This window comes from Macrobrachium rosenbergii, chromosome 57 (assembly GCF_040412425.1).
Source record: "Macrobrachium rosenbergii isolate ZJJX-2024 chromosome 57, ASM4041242v1, whole genome shotgun sequence".
Classification (NCBI taxonomy): Eukaryota; Metazoa; Arthropoda; class Malacostraca; order Decapoda; family Palaemonidae; genus Macrobrachium; species Macrobrachium rosenbergii.
Window position 1 is genome coordinate 15,495,395 of NC_089797.1, and position 22,500 is coordinate 15,517,894.

The following is a 22,500-nucleotide window of genomic DNA, read 5'->3' on the forward strand; positions in this document are numbered from 1 at the left end:
TATATATATATATATATATATATATTGTACATATATACACATATACATATGTAGTATAATATATACATATACATACAGTATAAATACATTTATTCATTCACATACCAATGACAGATTTGGAATGCATACAATGGTCACCACTTTTCCAAACAGAATAAATGAAACTGTAATACCAAGAGAACAGATGACCATCTTATTTGCCATCCAGCTAAATGTCTAATTTCATGGCCATGTGGAGATTTTTGGCACTTTTCAGGTTAATCCCTAGTCCGTGTCGCTGTTTGTAATGAGTCTACTTCAGCTGTCTATCCTGAAAGGCTCACTCATAATTACCGAAGGAAAATTTGGCCTGACCTTTTTAACCCTTTTAATTACATTAGCAAGCCATCTATGAGAAGATAGCTGGTCGCAATTTATTATATTTTTTTTTTTTTTTAGATTTTTAGATGAAAATCCCTAAAGCACATAAGAAGATATGACTCTTCAGAATAATTTTCACTGACATGCCACTGTAATTTAATCATTATCGGAATACAAAACATTTATGTTGAATTTCTCTAACTCAGTGATCTTATAATTCAGTAAAATCTCATTACAATAAAGTACTGCATTAGATCTAATAATCTGGACGAGATTATCCAATTTGCCTCTGGAGTGAATTGAAAACCCCCTTTCGGAAATCTTCCAAGAACATCAAACGAAAAACCTCCTTCCAACCTCATCTTTCAACTTTAATTGCAAAAGAAGTAGCTGGGTGGATATGACGGCCATTTCTATGAAAGAAAAACTCCAGATAACATATCACAATCCTCCATCAAGTTACACGAAGGATTTTCCTTCATATTCCTTTTCCCGTAAATGCACTTCCCGTCACTACTTTGCATTCTACTGCGAGGTTTCCTTATTTATGCTGGATCAGTTTAAGGTCTCCTCTACGTGTTAGTGACGTTGTGACGAAATTCTATGAGATGAAATGTCAACTACATACTTACGTGGCTTTACTACTAACTCAAGGCGCTCATACGTACCTGAAAAGAGACATAAAGAAGATTAGTTATTACTCACAAATCAATGAAGGTTGAAACTGAAAAGAAAATATGTACATTAAAATTTCAGTTTTTTTTTATATTTAAAGATAAGACATATCTAAAGCTCCTTCAGAAAAATCACTGTCAAATGTTAGTAAATAAAAAAAAAGTAGTAAATGAAGGAAAAGTATAAAAACTAATTGTAGCTCAAACAATTCGCTCTCCTTTCCCTGCAGTACAAAGTAAAATAACAAGAAGAAAAGCTATGCCCATGTCGTGAACACCAAAATTTAAACATATTTATGACTATAGCCTTGAGATTACCAAAGATTTTTGCAATATAAATGAACTATTAGAAGACGTATACCCTGACGAGCCTGTAGACTTGTTTGTTATAATCATTGTTAGTATCGTCAGCTTTGCATACATCCAGCAACGTAAGCGAATTAAGTGACTTCACACTAAAGGCAATCATTTCTCACCTTTGTTTCTTCTTCTATGATAACCCTGCTACCCTGAGGATGCTGTACAATTTGAACCTGAAAAGTTCAAGCGAAGATGCAATGCATTACTACCCTACAACAATTCACCTTGCACTTTTGTATTTCTCTACTTTTTGTATTTCCTACCGTCTTCTGTAATTTCTGTCAAATGAACACCATACTCTTTTAGATCAATGGCCCCTACAGGTTTGTTACATAAGCATGAGGTATACCTTATGAATAATAACAACAACAGTACCTAACGCTGGCCTCCACATTGTAATTGTTTTCATGATGCGTCCCCTTTTACGCCTACCGGGCTTAACGCGTCTGCAAATCGGCTTTCTTATTTCCGGGGAAGGGTCTCTCCGTTTCCGGTATGAATCTGATATCATGTCTTTACGTTCCGCGTTTAGCATTCTGGACCTGCACTGCGCTGTCTCGTAAACAAAAAAGAAAGAAAGAAAGAGAGCTGTCTAGTACAATTTCATACTTAGTTCTCTATTCTGTACTGTACTCTATTCCTTCCATGTGTTTTAATTTGTTTTTTTGTGGGGAGGGGGCTTTCTTTTACTTTGATTGCAGGTAAACAAGATGATTTTACTATTTTACTGTGTCCTTGCTTTGCCTGATTTTCAAGGCTTATGCGTTTAATGGATTTGCATTACTTCCACCTATTCTTTTCACTTTCACGCACAGCCTTCACTTTCATGATAAAAAGCAGAAAATACTGGGTGCAAATCATTAATTTATTTCACAAATTGTGGCCGCAGATTGACGATCTAATCATATCTTTGCAATTCAGATATCTTTATATCCAATAAATATGAGACGACGTGAGTCAGCAATATCTAATTTATCTTCATAAAGTGATTTCCTTTTTGGGTATACATGGAAATCAGTCTTTTCACTAATTTCTTATATTTCATATTCTAATCTAACTTTTAGGTAATAATATATAAAAAATCCATCCAAAAATGTTGTTTACAATCGTATGCCCAATGGATAACCACATCAAGCTAAATTTTAAATAGTAATTAGTATCACTCTAAAACAAAACAAAAGAGAAGAAGAATATAACAAAGCCCACACAGATAAAGGCAACAATTGCATCCTTATGGAGGGCATAACAAACTGAGGAGAAAAGAAATCTGTGCTCTCATAAAATACTTTTAGTATATGAGCAACAAAAAAAAAAAAAAAAAAAAAAACAGATTATTTTACGAAGGTACAAACTGAAGATCCAAATGCACAAATTAGGAAGTCCAACTAACATAATATTTGCAGTCATATGTAGGTTAAATTAATAAGAGAGGCCCTTCATGTATACTGGAGCAAAATAGTAAGTTATATAAGAACCACTCCTATGCCCTCGGTCGCAGTTTTCATTAAGACCATAAAGAGGACATCATCTCCCGCTAATTAAGCCTGGAATGGAGAAATCCCAACTGGCACACTGAATTACCCTTATGCAACTCAGGAATTTGGCTTTGCCATAATATGAATGTAAATTCCATGTGAAGGTAACATGTCCGAAGCTTCAAGTTTACTGTACTTTATAAAAAGGGAAAATATTTCTCAGTACTTTGATTGGATGATATCATTTGCATATAAAATACAGCCCTATTGCGAAATATGCGATTTTTATCAGTGTTCAGAGGCGTCTATTGCCTTAGCAAATAGCAAAAATGTCGGTATATACGAATATTCTGACGATCAACTTTGAAAGCATGAGCTCTCATACCGCTACAAAATTTATACGTAATAATTTTATTCATATATATATACTCTATGTATATATATATATATATATATATATATATATATATATATATATATATATATATATACACATATATGCATATACTTATACATATATATATATATATATATATATATATATATATATATATATATATATATATATATATATATATATATATATGAATAAGAACGGGTTAGCAACACGAAATTGATTGACCTGACAACTTTAGCAAGACCTGCCGAAACGCACAATATCTACTTCCATGGAATTTCACACAGACTTATATACATTGTTCATGCAAGCAATATGTCAGGACTGTTCCCAGAACCACGCTGTAATTTTTTCTTCCTGGCGTCTTTCGAGACTTACTAAATATCAATAAGGATAATGGATCTCGTGACTTTAAACATGTCCCTTTTTCAACTATTTTCACGACAATTACCGTTACAATGCAATTAATGACTAAATACATAAACAAATATATACTGTAAACAATAAATAAATAAACAGATAAATAAATAAATAGATAAATAAATTACCAAATAAATCTGGAAGAGATGCCAAATTTCTCCATGTTTTGAATAATTCAGAAATTTAAGATCACATTTTTCTTTTGGCGCTGGCATGTGATGAGTATTAGGATGGTAAATGGTTGGTTATCTACCATTTATCGGTAGTTAGACGGTAGATAAGCCACGCAGCTACGGTATCTAACTTAATCATATAACTTAATTACAACAAACATGTCAATATACATTGAGAAAGCTGGTCCCACTGTCAAATGTAGATGAGAAACAATTTGCCATTAAAAACAATTGCTTCAAATGAAACGTGTATTAATTTTTCTAGGAGGAGGGTATGGTCAAACGTACCTCTTGAATAGAATCAGGTTGTTTGACTTCGCTCTCACTTGCAGCATGCTCCCAAGTAATCATCACTCATTGTTTTTTCTATTTTTTTTTTTTTTTTTTTTTTTTTTTTTTTTTTTTTAGCTGTCAGTATATTTCCGAAAAGCACTTGAACGAAGCTCGTCGAGTGGCGGAAGCTCGACCTTCCCCAAGCCCACAAGATGTTACAATTCGAAGGCATCAGGAAGAGAAAAGCCTCAGAGATATCGGTTACAGATAGTTACCGCCAGCCCAAAAAACAGAGGAACAAAATAAACTGGTTTTAATGCTTCCCTCGTTGTTTTTTTTTTTTTTTTTTTTCCAGGTTACATTTGGCAAATATCCGCGCACAAGCAAAATCGTGTCATTTTCATCAAAATTCTATGCTTTGATTTTGGAATGAAGTTGCTGGCAGTTTCAAAATCAGTTATCCATTTTCAGTCTTCGCATTTTCCTATGGTTCATTAATCATCTGTTTCTTTTATATATCATTCTTTTGCGAAAGCGGCTACGCAGTTTTGAAAATACAGTAGCGTTTTTATTCGGCTTCAGTAACTCTAATGCATACTGAATATGAAAAATATTTCTTTTTTCATATGAAAGATATTTGTATTTTTTTTATATTTATACACTCACAAATTTCCCGCTCCGCTAAAAGGCGAAGATATTCCAGTCTGAGAATAAAACATATGTATATTTATATATGAAAGATATTTGCATTTTTTCATATCTATACATTTGCAAATTTCCTGCTACGATAACAGTTTATGAACCAATTCTTATTGTACGAATATTAAAATGAATGATATCATTCTGAGGTCTTCCAACTCCGGAAAACAAGAAGAGTTTCATTTTTAGCCTGGTTGGAAAACCTTTTAGGGAACTTAACAAGAAGCATAAAAAAATAAGGTACAATCTGTTAATCCGGCATCAAAGAATTCTGAAATGTGAGGCAAATAAAAAAGATTTCTTGTTATTTTTTTTATTTGTCTTTGTTTTGTTCAGTTAATTAAAGGCCGTAATATTACCATCATACCTGCATATGGTCTATGAGATAAGCTTAAAAGCTTTCTTCTATTTATATCAAATGACTATCATGTTATCTCTACAAAAATTGAAGAAACCAGAACTTACTGAACACAAACTGTTTTCTTGAAGCTAGAAATTTAGTACTGAAGTTAATCTCTTAAAATAATGAGATACACTGGAGATATGAGTCACTGATGATTACTATCACTACCATCTTCTTAACTAAAGAGATTTATTAGATCTATCTGTAGAATTCGAAAAAAAACATTCCCCATTTTTCTACAGGAGACAGATAAGGAATTTTTAGATTCCAATCTCAAGGCAAGAGTTACTGTAAAAAGAAGAGATGTCCTAAAATCTGTTGAAATAACAGTCAAACCAAATCTGCAAAGACTGACTGAGATCAGTTGTCATTAACTGAAGCACTTCCAATTAATTTGAAAATTCAATCATATCCCGTACACAACAGATTTTTCTTCGAACGATGCAAATTGGAAAATGGTAATATGCGCCATATTACTTTTCAGATTCCTTTGCGTTAATACTAAAAAGACTTTAATTATAGCAATAACAGCAGATATAACGGTAGAGGAAAAATTTGCTTTTTGTAGTTTTTATTAATTTACATGTAAATAGGGCGTTTATTTTACATTTGGTTCGAGAATATAAGTCGTTCTAAATGTCATGCAAATCAATGTAGGAACCAAAATCTTTTATCTTGAGAGAGAGAGAGAGAGAGAGAGAGAGAGAGAGAGAGAGAGAGAGAGAGAGAGAGAGAGAGAGAGAGAGAGCAGTTGTCGTTCCAAAGCAGAATGGGATGGAGAGAGACAATAACGCCAAAGACAATTTTGCTAATGGCGATATAAAATGATCTGCATTGTGAGGATTGTGTTTGCAATTATATCGATATTTTTCTGTGCAAATGGACACGCACAAAAACACACACACACACACACACACACACACACACACACACACACACATATATATATATATATATATATATATATATATATATATATATATATATATAAAGACAAAATTCACGAAGGAAAGAGAAACAGTGGAGTGCTGCAAGGCCTTTCGACTTATAGTCCTTTACTTAGCGAGCGGACTATAAGTCGAAAGGCCTTGCAGCACTCCATTGTTTCTCTTTCCTTCATGGATTTTGTCTTTATTTATATATTCATCACGTTCCATATTTTCGTGATTCAGTTATATATATATATATATATATATATATATATATATATATATATATATATATATATATATATATATATATATATATATGGCATTCCTTTACACGGAGAGGCACATACAAAATGAGAGAGAGAGAGAGAGAGAGAGAGAGAGAGAGAGAGAGAGAGAGAGAGAGAGAGAGAGAGAGAGAGAGAGAGAGAGAAGGCTGTAAATGCTAAGTTATTCCTTATTACCACTAATCTGATAGTGGTCACATGACCCTCACGTAGCGACATATGTACAAATGGACTTTCATTAAACATGATTACGAGTTTCTTAATTAGAGTGAAAAAAACAACTCTGATAAGAGACGATAAATGGGCTGGTTGAATCGATCAAATGCTTTAATTTACTCCGGCGTGAATGGCAAAAGAACGAAAGAGATCTCGTATCCTCATCTACAGAGACTGAATTTCATTATTTCTTTCTTTTTCAACCTGAATTCCATTTACCGTTAGATAAAAGCGACTAAATGTGTGAAAACATTAGAATTCTTTGTTTTAAATTATTTCTTTTAGTTGACAGGAGTACATGGTGAACTAAAATTTCCAATGATGAATGCTGTTGTTACACGCAATCTTTTATTTTTACATTTTTGCAAACAGTGACGATTTGGCTTGGGAATCTGATGAAATTTTGGGAAACTGGTAGGTTTCATGGCCCTTTCGCCTTTTCACATGTAACTTACATACAAGGAATAAATTTCTGATAACATTTTAAGTCTTTAAAACATATTACCAAACTGAACGCAAGTTTTGAATTACAGACTGGAGGAAAAATAACAATTTCGAGAATTGCGAAAGAACAAAAAACCTCTACACCTGAAGACATAAAAAACACAGGAAGACAGTGAAATTCATTTTGTCATATAGAGGTACGTGCCTTATTTTTTTTTTTCCTTTTTTACAGACCACAGACAGTGACTGACCTTCCAAATTGTGTGTTATAGCATATCTCTTTTGCCCATCCTTTCATTCACCGTTCTTATTGCAAGGCTCTTTATCAGTTTTGTATATTTCGACTGTTAAATTCCAATATTTTTATCTCGATGCACTCCTCCATCAGACGGCCTTGATAGTCATGATATGAACCGATTAAAAAATGATATTTAATTTCCCTCCCACTCTACTCCACGTGCGTTATGGTTCGGTTGGCATAAGCAAATAATTGTGACTGGATTTTTGTGAACTTTGCTCCATTCTCTTACAGCATAGAGGAGTACCCCACATGTATTGGCAAGGTGTCATCACCGTCAGGAAAAAAGTAGGCCCTTATCAACACTCGATTCAGTGGTAAACAAAGGAACGCTTTTTGTTGGCGTTCAGACCTGAACCTTCGTGTAATTAAAGACTCCTAATGTTTGATATTTTGTTGTTGTAACTGTGTTTCACTTGGCACTGTAATTTAGTCTTTGACTTGAATAAGAGTGTAATTTGCAAAGTTTATAACAGAACAATGTTATGTTACGGATATTGTTACCTTATTGAGTTTTTTATTATTATTGCAGTACCAATCGGTATTTTTTTCTATATTTATTATTTTCCTTTAAATTTGGCTTATTTCTTTAATGGATGATGATATTTTGTATTCATTACGAACCACGGAAATCGCACGTTCAAGTTTATATGAACTGGATCAGTTGAGAGAAAACAAAATATACAAATGAATCCCAACACCAATCTTGGGAGGGTAGGACTGTGAGTAGTTATTGGTGTGTCCAAAAGCCTTACTGTAGTTAGTAATTTCCTATGCCTTATGAACACTTTCTGTTTGGCACGATTTCTCACAACAAGAAAATGAGGTCCATGTGTAATATTTGATTTCCTTACCAATAAGAGAAGTTGCCGGCTTAAATTTCAGTAAGGATCATGCAAGAATTGAGTAACAAATCACTCTTAATGAAGTAAGTGAATATTTATACATCAATAGCCATAGAGGGTCATAAAACCGCTAGGATGTCCGTAGCTTCGTGAGGCTTTGGAGAATCAGACAATTTCATAAGGAGTAACTTGACAAACGTCTTTGAAATAGTTCTCACGGTAAAGGACGGAAACCTTTTTAGTAAACGAGGTAATCCCATTTACATTCAAAGAGTCCATTAAATGACTGAGAGCATTACGTATGATTATGTGTTTTTTATTCATATAAAGTACCTCTTGTTTGAAGAATGGCAGTATTCGTATTATTAGTTTTATAAGTATTAGTTTTATTAACTAGACAGGCTCAACAAAGTTTCTTAATTGGAGCTTTTATACCTCCAGTGATTATTTATTTAATTATTCTTTGTACTGAATCGTTCCTGGTGACCTAGAATATTATACATTGTTGATCGAAAACTTATATTCTTCATTATGATATAAAAATAATATTCTAATAAAAACTGAAAACATTCCTAATGACGACAGGGGAAGCCAGGTACATGTGCACGAAATACTAAAATAATTACGTTTCACTTTAATGATGTACCAACATCTCTCTCTCTCTCTCAAATGGTTCCAAGAATTATTTTAATTGCTTCCACTGAATAGGAAGCAATTATCAACGTAAATCAACAAACTTTTCCTGGTTGATGACGCAACTCTTAGCAGCATTAAATATGGCGACATATTATTAACTATTTTCAGACCTTTCATACCTTTGTGCTACCTATTCTAATCTCGAGCTTTCTTCCGGTTACGTATTTTGAGAGAAAGGGAGATTTGTAGATCTCTTTTATAACATCTCCATGATATTAATGAAAATATTTTTCACTGCGTGTTTTGTCCTCACATGTGTAGAAACACAAAGATCTATTTTGACTTCTGTTATTTTCTATCATTTCTATTATTCTGTTGTTGCTTCTCTTATTTTTCTTACTCATTCGTTCCGTTGAAACAGCTTCAGAAACCCTGGCAATTCATCCTTGCGACGTATATTTGTCAGCTATTTATTTGTTAATGTCAATATCCTCTTCTTTACGCTTTCATCGCCAGAATGAAATGTTCTTGGAAACAGTTTATCTGTTTTTACTATTGGTAAAATTTAAAGATTTGTAAAACTAGTCATGCTATCTGTGTAGAAAGTAACACACACCTAACAAAAAAATTGGTAGCTGGTAAATAAGAGCGAGCGAAATATAAAGGTTCTGTTTGCCTCAACTTATATGAACATTTTCTCACCCAAGGCTACCAAAACCTCCATAATATATTTCAAATTTGTTTATATCTTGTTATCTAATTACAACTGAATGAAGCAGTTAAAGAGATATAATGACTTGAGTAACAAATCATGCATATTGTATGACATGTCCACCCTGATAATAGGAACGACGGCAAGAATTGGAGCTTTCACGAACCTTATACTCTCTTATATGTTACTGTCAGTCGATGGATGCAATAGGGTTTGATGATCTAGTTGATATTTTTGTCATATCTTTTGAAAGTATGTCGTCGATCCATTAAGGTTATTGTTATAAAACAGCTGTATGCTTTTACAAGAAGTCAAATTCTTATACAATGTAGGAATAGCTAAAGAACACTTCAATTGACCTTACTTGTTTAAATCCTTACAAACATCTGTTTATATTTCATACTATAATAAAATCCGTATTTGATTTTAATGATAATGTTTTGCTGTAAGGAACACAGATGGCATTCTGCTGCAAACAAAGGTTGTTTAGGGCGTCATTAGTATCAGGACAACACGTGGCAAGACATTGATACATGACAACCATGCAATGACAGATTCCAATAGCAACACTGACCAACACTTCAAATGGATGATGACACAGTAAAGAAATTCTTGAACACCTATATTGTATGTCAGTGGATTCATTTCTGTTGACCTTGCTGAAAGCCCTCGTTAATCAGACCTACAAAAACTATTTGATCTCTCTCTTTGATCTCTCTCTCTCTCTCTCTCTCTCTCTCTCTCTCTCTCTCTCTCTAAGCATTGTTTTTCTGTTATATAATTTCGGTCTATTTTTTTTAAATCACGCTCATGATTCTTCGTCACTGAATTATTTGCGTCTTTTCCCAGCCTCACATAATTTTACGTCTCTAATAAATTTTCTCCATAACATCACTAATTTTTCCTCATTACTGCGTAGTTTAGCTGTCTTCGATAATTACAAGCATTCTCAGTGACCTTATTCAATTCAAGTATCAAGTATAAGCATTATTTAGGTCTAATCATTTCTGGGCCTGTTTGTTAACATATTCTGAGATTTATGGTGCATTAAATGTGCAAAGACTACTACAACTGTTATAGTGTTAAACATATTCTACAAGAATACTTTGACTCAGCTTATTAGCCACACACTGCAGTTTTATATGAATTTCTGTCGCTTATTTCCTTAGTATATGGACTGAGAGTTTCAGCTGGAGACTCTGAATAGGCCTTAGTTTCTAAAAAGATTTTCTTCTTGGATACATCAATACTTAAGTAGGATTATTTAGTATAAGAAGCCAATCCAAAAGTGGGATATATTTAAAGATCAAACTCACATAGGCTGAATGGGTAGGAGGGTGAAATGGCGTCCCTTCATATCGAAGGACAATTATTCTTTTACTGGTCTTTGTTATTCGTATTCATTAATCAGATGAAAAATTCTCAGCAATTGAATGGCATAGCCACTTAATTTTTTAGGACCTATTTGTAACGATTTATCTCTTCCTTTTGTATCCTATTGCCTTTTTAATTTCGACGATTTATGTTCGCAGTTGGTAAAGCTAATCAAATTTACCATAAGAAGAATATGCAAAGAGCTGCTGTTGTTTGTAACTCCATGAATGGAAAAATACACATCTCATCGTAGAAGACGATTGAAACGATGTCCTTGTGTGACAAATCCTGACATCGTGGTAAAAGGGGTGTTCATAGTTAAATATCAGAAATTGTTACTATTGATTGCGTAGGCCTAAATAGCGTAAGAAGAGGATGAAATTGAGATAAGCCCTAAGAGGTGGAAAGTCGCCTCTTGAGTCCTAAATCACTCCCGAATTAAAGACCACCTCTTTTAACAGCATTTTAACAGCATATTATTCACTGTGACAAATATCATGAGTAAACTAACGCTATCACCCAAGGACTGGGTTTCTTCACCTTTAAGTATTAACTGAAAATCTAAAAAGGAATATGTATTTTACACCTCATTTTTATATGGAAGAATAGATTTTTTTTTATTATATGCACTATTGATTTGCATTCATGTTTATTAATGAACAACACAACTCCAGAAAAAATAATAAATAACGCTCAATGAATGCTTATGGTAAATTTGAAGTATCAGGGACGGAGAGGAAAACCAAATTTAGTTCTACAACAACCTCTCATTAACAACCTCCTACTTAGATGAAAGAACTCGCACACTTGATTTATTCAACCTTTTTAATTAAAAGAAACAATTTGTCAGAACAGAGCCTAACTCGACTTTGAGAATATGTCACCAAAAAAAAAAAAAAGTTATTGCACGTAAACCAGTTTAAAGGCATTTAATTTAGTATACAGAGACTTTCAAAATTGAGGCAAAGTCAAGGATAACCCCGTTTATATTTTCGGCTGTTCTACGTTATGAAGCTTGCATTAGTTTTCAGGAAAAGATGGAAAAATTTCTACAAAGTCTATTTCACTAAAACAAAAATGCAAACCAATTGGAAGTTTTGACCTAGCCCCAGTCGTATACTGGCTTAGTATTGTTTTGGATTTCATTAAGCATGTTGTAAAATCTTTATGCCTCGCAAGATATGTGGAATTTTTTCGCAATGGTCCACCACAGTTAACAGTAACTAGAATTGTGATTAAATCCACACAATTCCTTTCGCTAATAACTGATGACCCATGTTATGACTTCCTTTTGGTGAAATAATATTCAGTGAATTTATTGTTTACTAGATACGACTCCATTTCGGTCAATTCTTGTTCGCTGAATTTATTGTTTATTAGATATGACCCTCTTGGTCAATTGTTTTTCACTGAATTTATTGTTTGTATGAACATGATCATATTTCACAAGCAAAGACCTGCAAAATCAAGGTCATATGTCTTCTGCCTTGTTTTACGTGATGAGTTGATTCTCTCTCTCTCTCTCTCTCTCTCTCTCTCTCTCTCTCTCTCTCACACACACACACACTAATAGCCAGATTTTGAATTAATTAAATATAAAGAGTCTGTCTTGCAAACACTGGAAAATCCCCACTTAGTTGGGACGTATCGTGGTGGTGGGGATTAAATGTTGCCCTAAAGCATTATTGGTTAATGGAAAATAGTTACTTGGTTGCCATGGTGACGCTGTAGACCCATTCGTAATTTTGAAATATATCAGAAATATAACAGTAACAGATTTTTTGATAGTGGAGCAATAAAAAAATAGTGGAGGCTTTGCTTTCTATCCATCATTTTCGTGACACGTTATCCTTTTCCATTCTTAATTCGATTTATTTGACTGATGCTCCAAGCCATATAATCCTTAAAAGCTAGATGTACTTAAAGAAAGACACTGCGCATTCACTACATTTTACCCTAACAAAAGTGCCTCTAACTGTTATTCTAAGTTTAAGTTTGAAAACTGTTAGTTATACACAGATTCCATCTCATTTCGAGGAGAGGACATATGCTGAAAAACGTCTTATGCTTTCAGACAGTCAAAGCACATACACGCATCCATTCCCAGCTCGCGAAAAGCATTTGTAGGTCTGCCAAAATGCTGCCTTTGCAGTCTTGTGTGCTACAGTGCGAAATATTTCCATCCTTCAAGACCTTCAGGAGCATCACGGCAATACCCCCATTCCATTATCTGGTTCCTTTTGAGGGAGGGACCCAGGCTGTTTGGTAATACTGCATAGGCTCTGCATTCCCCAAGGCAAACGCTGCGCGCCGGTTCCTAGATTTTTTTAATGTTCGAAGCAGTAAAAGCATTGCCAGGCTTTGCATGTGCTTTTGCTGAGTGCCCTTAACTGAAGAGGCTTTGGATGTGCTTGTCGATACATAATTCCTGGAAAGAATAGTTTTCCCCTTTGTTTATTCAGTAAATTGTTGGAATTATGCCCTCGTGCGTGAATACGGATGATGTATGGGTCTATACACATTTTTCAATTAAAGAGTCAGGTGATCAGCAATTTTTTTTTTTTTAATTAACAAGATCATATGTAACTGGTTTTTTTATAAGTTGGCTTTGACGTTGAAGATCATTGATTTTATATATATTCAATCTGTATATATAGATTCATATGCATATATATATATATATATATATATATATATATATATATATATATATATATATATATATATATATATATATATATATATATATATATATATATTATATAAAATGTGTTTATATATATAAATATATATGTATATATATAATTTATATATATATATATATATATATATATATATATATATATATATATATATATATATATATATATATATATATATATATATATATATATATATAATGTATATATACGGTATATATTATTTATATACTGTATATAATGGCTTTTTAAATGTTTACATGACTGATGTCTTCTCCATCTTGCTCTTATTAAACTGCAGTAAAATGAATGAAAAGTAAATGAAAGGTTAAAACAATAATTAAATAAGTTTCTTGACGGTTATAGCAAAAAAATATATATATTTTGTGTAAATGAGTTTATTCAACTGACAACCAGCACGCTCCATATGAACACCTCCATTAGTTTAAAAATATGGTTTCCTCACTATGAATTATTTTGCAAACTTTTAAGAAATTTTAGTACTAAAGGCACGCAAATTAAGGAGAATTTTCATTAAAAGAACAATGAATTCAAGCTTGATTAATTTAATATTTTGAAAACAAGCTGTATTGATAGAAAAGGAAATGATATCAGTATGTTAAAATTATTTTTAAAAAGAGCCTAATACTGCTTTGTTTGGTTATTGTTATAACTCAAAACAAGGAATAAATGACTAAAGGAGTGATGGTGTGATTTTCTAAGATAAAATTTTCTCTTCTTATCTTTTACAAATGGAAAACAACCGTCATTAATCGGAGGTCAGATCAAAATCAGTGACTGCTTTTTTTTCTGATATATTTCAAAATTACGAATGAGTCTACAGCGTCACCATGACAACCCAGGTAACTATTTTTCGTTAACCAATAATGCTTTACGGCGACATTTCATCCCCACCACCACAATACGACCCAAGAGAGAGAGAGAGAGAGAGAGAGAGAGAGAGAGAGAGAGAGAGAGAGAGAGAGAGAGAGAGAGAGAGTTCAACTAATCACGTAAAATTGACATGTACTCACTCATTCTACCACTTCAGTGTTTGACAGAAAACTGTATAAGTTATTGATTCTCGATGATGTATTGTGGTGTTCTGAATGCGCGTGGCTGTGGAGCAGATGAAAACAAGTGTATGGCAGATGATTTGTTGAAGAAGAGGAAGATGAATGTTTTGGCCACGAGCGAGACAAAGGTAAAAGGACAATGTGTGCAGGAATTGGAAGGACAAAGGATGATCGCGTATTGAGCAACTGAAAGGAGTAGCGCTTGTGGTATTGGAGAGATTCTGGAGAAGACTAAATATAATTAAAAATAATATGCTACAATCATGGACTGCTGAAAGTACAAAGGTCTCACATAACATTCCTAAAATATTATTTGGACGTGCTGATACTAAATATCAGTTTCGTGATTTAAGAGGTCACATTAGAAGGAATAAATCTTGGTTATCAAGTCAACTAATAAAGAAATGACAAAGAAATAAAATACGAGAATACTATACAATGTTTAATGAATTAAGTAATGCTTTGCATTTGATTAAACTCGCACACAAGTACCCTTTTTAGAACAGTTTTTCATAAAAATATAAAAAAACCTAATACATAAGTTTTTGTGTTTCATCAACAGATTATTGAACGTCTAATAATTTGATCCTTATTTTTAGGGAGGAGTGGTGTAAATTACCGGACAAAATAACCTTACATGGGATTATAAAAGATGAAAAAAAAATGAGAATGAAAAAGGTTTACAGGCAAACATTACCCAGACTAGGCTTGTGATAGCTGCTTGAATCACTAGACAGTTCTAAAGAGGATAAACTAGAATAAAAACGTTGAGAAAGAGAATTGCAGAATGATGTTAAACAATGGAAAGAGACATCAAGATAAGTAAGTATTAATCAAGGAAGGTAAAAGTCACTTGTTTAGTATATTAATCACTGCACAGAAAAATAAATAAAATAGTAATAAATGTATCAAACACAAAAACAAGATAGTTAGAAAGTCACAAGCGAGAGGAAAAAGGAATGAAAGTTAACGCAGGTGTGCAAGAAAAATTTACTAACTTGGGAAATGAAGACAAGGAAAGGTAAAAGACGGACAAAGTCACAAGTCTTATACTCCTCAACTAGGGAAGAATAAAAGGAAGCCGATGAAATTAAGCCTTAACGAGGCAAGAACCGAAAGGCTTTTTGTTGAATTCAAAGTAGAGGAAATGGGAAGAAGTTAAACAAATGTGCAACATTACAGAAAACGTACAACAGGTAAAAGAGTTCGGATAAGTATACGGACATTTCTCCAGAGAACTATCTGAACAGGTAAAGAATATAAAAATGTTCTATAACGTGTAAGAAATATAATACCAAAGAGAATAAAAACGAGAAGATGCCTGAACAAATTATCTGTAATAATCATGGGCAAGAGACCAGCAGAAAGTGTGACAGATCTGTGATTAATAAATGATAAAATCTACTACACGTGTGTTAAGAGATATGCCATTATATCCTTGTGTAAAAAAATAAAATACAATGAAACCTGGGATGGGGAAGCATCTGTTGACAACTAGTAGAACCGGATTTGTGAAGCTGACAAGTCCTTTAACAGGTGAAACCTAATTATTTGTATAAATCAAATTGAAAAATAATATGATGGAAATAATCTCTGGTAATTTGAAAAATTAATGAAAAGGGCTACAGGGTTGTTAATAATCCTGCACAGATAACAGAAAGTATTGAGCTTGAGGACTGAGTAGGAAGGAAAATAATTTTGGATCTAAGGTAAGCAGTGTAGTGACAGATAATACAATTACCATCAATAAAAATAACGTAACCATGTTTAGAAATACTGAAATGGAATTTCTGATATTTGTTAGAGATCACACCCCAGGAAGGAATGGATATAAATTGCTAATTGTGGATAACATTTGTGATAGCTTGGATCTCATTAAGGAATTCCTATCATCTAAAAGCCAAAATATTCATTATTTATGAACAAAAGAGGAAAATAGCTAACAACCATATATTAATTAGCTGAGGCCAGATGAAGTTATCCTCACCATGAAAGCCAAGTTTGTAAGAACAAGATAGCAATGTGCAAATATTCTTGTGCGAGAAAAAATGAGAATCAAGGCTGAGTGGCCTGAAGGTTATATGCACTTACAACAACAAAGGTGTGACTGATAACTTTGCCTGAAAAAAAAAAAGGTAGTCCCATAAGCAAAAATTATGAGAGCTGATCAACATTTTTCCTCTTCCTATTATGTTCTCTTATAATTTGAAGCTACTTCAGATTATTATTATATATTGGGAGAGTTTTTTTCGATTAAAAATTAAATTTCTAGGATTTTTTTGCAATCTCCTTAGATTAGTTCTCACTTTTTCTAGAAGCTGCCTCTGATATGCGTAATGGTAATATAAAAAAGTAAGAATTTGAATTATCAGTAAGTGTGTCGGAATAAGGAAGGGTGGTGTGTAGAAGGCTACAACAAAATGTTTGGGACTCCCAAATGGCTAGTTGCTTAGATAGAGTTGTATAGATAAAGCATAATTACCACTATCAATGTATTTCAAGAGGTCACTAACTGAAAAGTCAAATTAATTTTCATTAGTTGCACAGTATAACAAAGTCAGTGGTCTACTGCAGCGTAAAGGTGAGGTCCATATTCTTCGTATGCCTAACATCATTTGGATTAACTTCCTGTGAATCTGTGCTATTCTGTAATAGCCTTGGTTCCTATACAAAATAAAGCATAAGGTTATTCAGTTATGAACCGAAAAGGTCAGAGCAACATTTTTGCTAGTTACTGATGACATGGAAAATATACCAGAAAATTTAAAAATAATGTTTATGGATATAGTCTCTCTCTCTCTCTCTCTCTCTCTCTCTCTCTCTCTCTCTCTCTCTCTCTCTCTCTCTCTCTCTCTCTCTCTCTCTCTCTGATTTTTACCTAGGCAATGGTCATGTTCTTCGTAAAGTAGGATTATACCTTTATCCCAGTTAACTATCAATTTGATTGTACATTCTTTTTTCTTGTGTCTGCAAAAAGTAAAATAAAAAAGAATGATTCTAATGGGATATTTGTAACTGCATGAATGAAAATGAAATTGTTAAAGAAGAGAGAAGCTCAAGATTAAACTGAACCTAATTAATACAACCAGAAATTAATGGCAACGTGCCTAATGAGACCCATGTCTGATTTGAGAGGGACGGGCTGCACTGAATTAAAATGTGCCTAGTAATGAAAGTCGATTTAATACTCTACTGTCAGGATGAAACGGCAGATTATCCGATGAGCCAAATGTACGTTTTGATGTTGAGGCTTTAGCTCTGTTCGAGGGATTTCGTGGGTATGCCGAGTATACAAGTTTTGTTCTACGGAACATTATTATTGGAAGTATTTTTTTTTTAACAAATATAGTACTGTTTGTTGTAAGAAATTGAGGCATTCTGTGGAAGAAGGCGCCGGTGGGGGAGGGGGGAGGAGGGAGGCGGGTGATCAGGGAGGCTGTTGTTTGTATTGTAAATTATGGAAAGGGACCTACTACATTTCGAGAACGTTTCTGTCTAGAAGCTGCATTAGACGAAATTAATTTCCATTTCTTTATCAGTTTTTCCTGTTTAACCAACTCTATAATCATGGGGTAAGCCATAGATATAACAAATCTATTTGCAGATCTCAAAGAATACTGAAGTGAGCGTATTCCTCTTGTGGTATCTGAGACCACAATCCTATATTCAATCCACTCCCTTTTTTAAAGATAATTTTATATAGAACTTTAAAAGTTCTAACTGGGTCCAAATAATAATCTTATTGAGCAAGCTGCTGTGAGTTTCGTTTCATAGTTTATCTATTTTATCATATCTATTTTTGTTTGTGTATTTCTATTACTTAATTTTTCTTGGCTTCTGTATTTCTCTTTTCTGTACTGGGTTGTTTCTCCATGTGGGGCCCCTTGGTCTTACAGACTGGCTCCTACTACTACTACTACTACTACTACTACTACTGCTACTACTACTACTACTACTACTACTACTTCTACTACTTTTAATGATGATAAAATAACTACGATTTACAACAGTACAAAGGGTTACTTGGCTCATGATATAGAACTATAACTGGCATACAGTTCGTATAAATTGGATCACTGTCCTTCCATTCCTGGAAGACTTCGAAACTAAAGAGTCCCATTAAACATCATATTAGGAAATGCATGTTTGCACAGATGAAATGTAAATCTGAGATTCACTTCGCCATGTCTCCGGCTGATGGAAAGTTTGATAACGACCCATTTATTCTGGACAGAGCTTCATTTAAAAAGGAACTGAATGAGGAATTTGTGAGATCAAGGAAAATAATTCTTTTGCCCCTGTTTTTGTAAATAATGAATGAATAACTAATATTTTTTTTTACATGTACACGTAACTACAAGTAATACGACATTCCTTCCCATTCATTAGCAACACAAAGACCTCTTTGTTAAATTAAAACATTCCTCTGTATTATACGAGTATAACCCCCGAAAATTTCTATGTGTTTTCAGCTTTATTTGAGGCAGTATGAGTAATTTATAATAGATAGGGTTTAATTTTTCCGTTGGATAAACGTATGCCTTAGTCTTTGTCTTTATATAGGAATTGAATATCTTCTTTAAGTCAAAATATGAAAATAAAGTAAAATGATGCATTGATGATTTTTTTTAAATATATATATATATATATATATATATATATATATATATATATATATATATATATATATATATATATAATGTCCATTTTATGCAGATATAAGTTTAAAATTAACTCAAAATCTGTTTTGGTCAAGCTGAAGCTTTAATCACAATGCGGCCATTTTGGAATCCATATAGGAAATAAAATTTCCCAACATTGGAGTTAATGGAACTTTATATGTCATTACTATTATCTTTATCTATATGCAGCACGAATAAGTTTTGATACAACTAATCCTAGGTATTATGTTATTTGACTGGGCTGTGAGTCGGTAATTGCAGTTCCCAATAAAACCTTTAAAACCGATGTTTATGAATTAATAAAAAATTAATTATATTATCAGACTTTATGTGCATTTCAAAGTGATACACTTTATAATACAAAACACTTATAAACGCGATATTCAAAAACCCTGATACAATAATTTCATTGAAAAATTTACGCTACCAAGCCATGCACTGGTGCACTTTCGGCCATTCAGTGTTTAAGACGTTAAAAAAAGAGGAGTTGGAGTGGTTGGACAGCAAGATTAAAGAGATAAAAAAATGAAATAAAATACTAGGATCTCAGAGAGGGTGGAAAGCAAGATTGAATAAGGGAGGAAGAAGCGGGGTAAAGTAACAGCCTAAAACGTAGATGCAGCTAGAGGCCAAGGGAACACTGCAGACACCCTTTAGTAATGCCTACGATGAACCACGTGAGGTGCACTGACGGCACTACTCCTTACATGTACCACGTGAGATCCACTGACGGTACTTCCTCCTATAATAATGTACCCTTTGAAGCTGCTTTAATAGCTGCTATCACACGAATTGCACTGACGGAAATACATCACACTTATTCCACTGTTAGTCCACAAAAAACATTTCCACGTCTCCCCTATCCCTCTCTTCGCAGTACCCATGTGTACACTAGCAAACGTTTCAAAATACCAAAAGCATTACGTTATTAACTCATTCTATCATCTGGCCCCTTTTGAGGGAGGGACCGAGGCTGTTGGTAAATACTGCATGGCCCAAGGCAAACGTTATACGTCACTGCCTGGAATTTTGGATATTTGGGACATTCCCAGGCTTTGCATCATGCTTTTTACGAGTGCCCTTAAAAGGACAGGGTCTTTTGATGTGCGTGGTCTGTTCAATAAATGGTGAAACTCCTTTTCAAATTAGCATTACTGTTTCAGAGCACCACTTGTTTTACTGATACCTTGATGTAGAGTACAGGTGATCTGTTAATGTATGTATTTTCATTTAAATGTTTTTGAGTTGATTTCCTATAACAAATATACGCAGGAAATACACCTGAAATTATGATATAACAGGAAATTAAGAACGAAAAATTATGACTACTTTGTTTTAATTAATGGCAGCAGTTCTAACAAAACCAATCCTTAATTTTATGCTCTTAATTGAAAAGGTTAAGATTCACCGAACAGGGAAAAAGTAGTTGTGCACGATTATCTTTACTAAAAATAATCCACAAATAAATCATGTATAATTCCTAAAATTTCTTTTTTTGTTAATCTGTTAGTGAATATCAACTAAAGTCAAATAAGTGAAACTTTAATCATTTAATCAAAAGAGAGTAAAACAAAACTAGCCGCTCTAAAGCTCTTTTACGTTTAATTCAACGATACTTCCTCAATACAATTTGTAATAATGAATACGTTCGACGGACGTAACCCAGGCAAGGTCTTAAAATTTACACGCGAATTTTGTAAGTATTTGTTTTATCTCAAAAGCTACTCCCAAGGTAATATCAAATCTCAGAGTGGAAATGTTTGTTTTGCTCTCCAAGCAAAGCCAAAAAAGAGACATATCAAATGTATATTCCCTCGAGGCAATATGAATAAATTCTGTCCTGTGTTATACGAAAGGGTCTGAAGGAAAATTCCTATAACAGTTTTAAAATGGAGGGAGATATGAAATTCTTTAAAACTCTAGGGTCTCCATCACAATGTGCGTGAGTAGTAGAATATAACGACTGCCCCCAATCCATGGGACTCAAAACCTAGATTTGGCGAGTACCTTTTTCATATCTACTTTATCATTTTCAGAAACATTATCATTTCATTATGTGTGGGAAATAATCGTTTCCATGTTGCTTCTTATCTTTCTTCGTAGCAATAATACGTACTTTCGTGCATCGCATGACAGATAAAACTATCACAAAGCTCTTGTAATTACACTTAATTGCCTCCAGGGATGATAAAGGCCGCTGTGTATTACACTATGAAATATTTATGCTCAGAGACGTCACGGTGATATACAGCATGACCGGCAGCAAGAGACAAAGAGACGTAATTAATAGTCATTTGAACAGGCTGAAAAAATATGACTAAAGTAACTTTCTTTCTTTGCCATCCTACTTAAAAGGAAGAATGGAAAATATAACATACGAACCTAAATTTAATTTGCATGATGCATTTCAGTTTCCTGATATGAAATTGTTTACTGTAAATAAATTTTAATTAAAATAAATTTTCTTTAGAAGATTTAGATTTATTAAATATATTCTATTACCAATGACAGCATTCGCTCCTACAATAAGTCTCATTTGAAGTCACAAAAATCAGACTAAATAATAGTGAATGAAGCGGCTAATGGCTCGTGATTTATGTTCTCAGAGGCTCAGTGTCCCTCCCACTTTGCTGGAACTATCGTCCGATAATGATTATTAAATGGTTAATAGCAATAACGGGGAAGAAGTTTAAAAAATGATGGTAGTAGTTAAATGATATCAAGCAGATGAAGAATAAAGCAACATAAAGAAAAAATCATTAATTGACAAACATCAAGTTAACATTCAAATGAGAACAGGGCAAGGCGCTGACATAAATAATCAAACATAAGCGGACCTGGACTTATAACCCGGTAGTGGCTTAAGGCCTGGGTGTAGGCTATCCACCTTCTTCACCACCCCAAAAATTTTAATGCAAGTATGAGAATATATAAATCGGTGGTGAAATTGAAGTACAAGCAGGAATAATACTGGATACAAGATGGGCAGAACGAAATACACTATAATAATGAAATTTTATTATTCACATTATTTACTTATGTAATAGAAGTCTTAACTTTCATCAAAA

General features: G+C 33.3%; 1 protein-coding gene across 5 annotated transcripts in view; it reads right to left on the minus strand.

Moving 5' to 3' along the window:
- LOC136837027 (Kv channel-interacting protein 1-like) overlaps positions 1-22,500 on the minus strand; it is a 923,431-nt gene that overhangs the window by 470,973 nt on the left and 429,958 nt on the right. The gene's annotated exons all lie outside the window — the stretch shown is intronic.